Source organism: Nematolebias whitei, chromosome 9 (assembly GCF_014905685.2).
Source record: "Nematolebias whitei isolate Nwh7 chromosome 9, NemWhi1, whole genome shotgun sequence".
NCBI classification, from domain to species: Eukaryota; Metazoa; Chordata; class Actinopteri; order Cyprinodontiformes; family Rivulidae; genus Nematolebias; species Nematolebias whitei.
The window spans coordinates 51,435,258-51,439,401 of NC_056506.1; the positions used below are offsets into that span (position 1 = coordinate 51,435,258).

At 47.1% G+C, this 4,144-nt stretch overlaps 1 long non-coding RNA gene across 1 annotated transcript in view; it reads left to right on the forward strand.

Annotated features, from left to right (window-relative positions):
* Nucleotides 1-2,642, forward strand: part of LOC119414825 — a 7,383-nt gene extending 4,741 nt beyond the window's left edge. Inside the window, exons 2-3 of the long non-coding RNA XR_005187021.1 lie at nucleotides 2,098-2,206; nucleotides 2,595-2,642. This is a non-coding gene — a long non-coding RNA (uncharacterized LOC119414825). The remainder of the gene's footprint in view (nucleotides 1-2,097; nucleotides 2,207-2,594) is intronic.
* Nucleotides 2,643-4,144: the final 1,502 nt, after the last annotated feature.

The window sequence follows — 4,144 nt, forward strand, 5'->3', positions numbered from 1 at the left end:
GGTCTGGACATATAATTAGGACCTGTAGAGTGTCTGCACATGTAGAGAGTCGGGACATGTAGGGGGTCTAGACATGTAGATGGTGTGAACATACAGTCAGGACAAGTAGAAGTTCTGTGCATATAGTCAGGACATAGAATAGAATAGAATAGAATAGAATAGAATAGAATAGAATAGAATAGAATAGAATAGAATAGAATAGAATATACTTTATTGTCCCCTGGGGGAAATTAAATTTCCATCCTGGGTCCCCTCCTATTCTCTTTATACCTGCTGCCGCTTGGTGCTATTTTCCGGAAACACAACATGCCCTTCCACTTCTATGCCGATGACTGTCAAATTTACTTCCCCCTAAGACACAATGGTACATGCTCTATTCAACCTCTGCTCGACTGTCTGGCTGACATCAGGGACTGGATGGCTTTAAACTTCTTAAGTTTCAATGAAAAGAAGGCTGAAGTCATGTTGTTCCCTCCCAATGACACGATCACAAACCACTGCATCGACCTCTCCGCTCTAACCCTGTCAGAAAAACAAAGAGTCACTAATCTGGGCGTGATAATGGACCCTTCCCTGAAACTTAACAATCATGTAAACATGACTTAAATCATGCTTCTTCCAACTGAGGCGGCTGTCTAAACTGAAGCCCATATTGTCCAAAAAGAACCTGGAGACAGTAATACATGCATTCATTACATCTAGGCTTGATTACTGCAATTCACTCCTGTTTGGTATCAGTCAGACCTCCATTGCACGACTACAACTGGTCCAGAATGCAGCAGCCCCATTTTTAACCAGTACAGGCAAAAGAGAGCACATTACACCAGTTTTGGAACCCCTGAACTGGTTACGGGTTCACTTTCGAATCCAGTTCAAAATACTCATGTATGTCTACAAATCACTGAACAGTGTCCCCCCCCCCCCCCCCCATCTCTCTGATCTGCTACAACCGTATGTCCCACCACGTTCCCTGAGGTCAGCGGACCAGTTGCTCCTCACAGTTCCAGGAACTAGTGATACTAGCAATCACAGCATTGTAAGAGGGGGACAGTTGAACCCGGAGGCTCCGCCCCTGTTTAATGATGGACGGTTTCTTTTCACAAAGATGGCCTCCTTTACTCCTCTCTCAAACCATCGTTCCTCTCTGTCCAGGATGTGAACATCTTCATTCAAGGCTAGTATCACTCAACCCTCTGTGAGTAGTAAACAGCCATCAGTGTGCTAATGATCCATTGTTAGGCTGATGGTCCTTCTTGAGCATGTGATCAGCTGGTTCTGGTTGTCAGCAGCAAACTGGTTGATCCACTCTGAGAAGGTGCTATTTAAGAGACTGAGCTGAATACAGCACCTCAGACTGAGGAAGTGTTTTGGATGGAAGACGAAACGTTTCTAGATTTTCTTTGTTTTGCTTTGTTTTGTTTTTTTGAATGTCCAGAGGACCAGATTTAACGTTTTTAGATTTTTCTACCTGGATTATTGAGCAGCATCAGGATAGTAAATGGACTACTTACATAGCTCATTTCTATCTTATCAAGATACTCAAAGCTCTTTACAACACAATCTGTGCCTTATTTACCCATTCGTACAGCACTCTACTAGACAGTTGCAGCAGTATTACTGTAGTACTGAGACAGTTGCAGTATTACTGTAGTACTGAGACAGTTGCAGTATTACTATAGTACTGAGACACTTGCAGTATTTTCAGCAGCGGTGAGTTCAGCTCAGTTTCTGCTGTTTTAAGATTGTTTGATTAGCACCACAGCAGGTTATTTTAGATCAACACACAGTTTCCCAACTGGTAGTTGACAAGAGTAGTAGACACTATGAGAGGGACAATATTAAACTGGTGATCAATGCTGCTGCTCACATGAGCACAACAAACACAAACAGACACAACTGGTGGATCTCCAGTCCTGGATCTTGTCTGGTGGACCATCACATCGTCCTCTGACTATCTGATATTTCTGTTTGTTTGTTTGTTTGTTTGTTTAAACAAACAAGCAGGTTTGTTTGTTTTTTTAGCTCACACATTGTTCTGTTTTGTTTATGTTCACGGTGCACAGTAAACAATAACGAGGCCCCTCCCCCTCCCCACAGCTGGTTGGCGAGCAGCAGGAGAGCCGCCCCCTGCTGAGCCCCTCCATCGATGACTTCCTGTCTGAGAGCCGCAGTGACGCCAGCCAACCACTGAGCTCCAGCGCAGCAGGTTGGTTCTGCTCCTCCTTCTGTCCTCCTCTTCTTGCGTTCTGGTGGACCCACAGGCCCAGAGTATAGAAGAGATCCAGTCGGACCTCTCACATGTTCAGAACTCTGTGTTCTGCTAGAGTTCCTCAGGTTGATCAGTAACTGTTAGTTCCACCCACAGAACCTCAGAGTTCAGGTTCTTCAGCTGCTTGTTGGTCAGGAGGACTGCTGGGTTCGTCAGGGTTCTGCTGGGCTCTGATAACTCGTCGTTGTTTTCATCATTTAAATAATGTGATCTGATGAAATGTGCAACAGGTTCAGATAAGGTCCAGTTGAAGTCTGTTCAAGAACCAACCTCTGCTGCCTTCAGTTTGTGTCGCTGATCCGTTGTGTTTCGGTTCTGCCCACAGCTCTGGACCTGGTGGACCTCAGCGACCCCGGTGGGAGCAGAAACCCCAGGAGGAGCAGCCCCCTGAGGAGGAAAGGCAGCTCCAAGAGTCCTCGACACAGAACCAAAACCAGAACCGAGGAGACTGAGTTGGTCCAGGTGAAGGTGGAGCATCTGCCGACCAGTCCCAGAGCCTCCCTGGACTCAGGTACTGCGTTCAGGTCCAGGACTTGGGCTTGGACTCAGGTGTGAGTTCTGCTGTGTTCAGGTGACCAAAACATCCAGAACTGTTTCTTGGTTCTAGTCCTGGTTCCCAGAGGGCAGACATTAGTATCCAGTGCTGTTCAAGGTTAGACATGAGTCTGTTAGTAAAATATCTCCTGAACCTCTGGAAGTCTTTAATGAGGCAGTGGATTAACATCTGCATTGGATCAACAACAAACAACATGGCTGCTGTTCTGACCCAATTTAAGTACGCTAATGTTGCTGCATGTAGCGCCTCGCTAATCTATAGCACAGATTGGACGATAGTTCTGTAAAGGTTCTTGAGAGGTTCTATGCCTGATGCTTGTTGTTGTTTTGATGTGTTACAATCAGCCTGAAATGTTGGTTACGTACTGTTACCCCAGATTCTATGAGTATAGGCGTAGCCCTTTAAGGCTTCTCGCTAGTGGGTTTTATCCCTAAGGCACTCAGCGCTGCACTGAAAACTTTAGTCCATGCCCACCTGCTGTGTGGGCCTTTCCCCCGGTCCGTATAAATTACGGTGAGACCGGGTAATCGGCTCCCAAATAGCCTTTTTTCTTCAGCCAATTAGGAACCAATGAGGCCCAGAGTTTAAAAGGCTACACCTACAGTATACTCATAGAATCTGGGGTAACAGTATGTAACCAACGTTCTATTTCGTATAGGCTTCGCCCTTTAAGACTGTCGCTAGTGGGTTAAAGGCGAAGCAGGATGTAGTCTATACCTCACTGGGTCCAATCAGACACAACATGAAGCACCTGCTTGCACAAAAAAACATTTCATCCTCCGCCTTCTGTGTGCGTAATTACGCGCTGCGTAATTGTGTGCCTTCCCATGGGCTCACCACCTGTTGGAGGGGCCAAAGGGGTCGGGTGCAATGTGGGATGGGTGGTGGCCGAGGGCGGAGACCCTGGCGGTCTGATCCTCGGCTACAGAAGCTGGCTATTGGGACGTGGAATGTCACCTCACTGGTGGGGAAGGAGCCTGAGCTGGTGTGTGAGGCTGAGAGGTTCCAGCTAGAAATAGTCGGACTCACCTCTACGCATGGCTCTGGCTCTGGAACCAGTTTCCTTGAGAGGGGCTGGACACTCTTCCACTCTGGAGTTGCCCCTGGTGAGAGGTGCCGAGCAGGAGTGGGCGTACTTATTGCCCCCCAACTTGGTGCCTGTGTGTTGGGGTTCACCCCGGTGAATGAGAGGGTGGCCTCCCTCCGCCTACGTTTACAGTCATTATGACGCTTGTTGTTGTTTTGATGTTGTTTACAGTCAGCCTGACCCTTGTTGTTGTTGTTTTGATATTGTTTACAGTCAGTCTGACAGTTGTTGT